We start from the raw sequence: 270 nt of genomic DNA on the forward strand, positions 1-270 counted from the left end.
TACCACACAATTGCACTCATCTCACACGCTAGCAAAGTAATGCTCAAAATTCTCCAAGCCAAGCTTCAGCAATACATGAACCATGAACTTCCAGATGTTCAAGCTGGATTCAGAAAAGGCAGAGGAACCATAGATCAAATTGCCAACATCTGCTGGGTCATTGAAAAAGCAAGAGAGATTCAGAAAAACATCTACGTCTGCTTTATTGACTATGCCAAAACCTTTGACTGTGTGGATCACAACTAACTGTGGAAAATTCTGAAAGAGATG

This window comes from Bison bison, unplaced genomic scaffold (genome assembly GCF_000754665.1).
Source record: "Bison bison bison isolate TAMUID 2011002044 unplaced genomic scaffold, Bison_UMD1.0 scf7180017864527, whole genome shotgun sequence".
Lineage (NCBI taxonomy): Eukaryota > Metazoa > Chordata > Mammalia > Artiodactyla > Bovidae > Bison > Bison bison.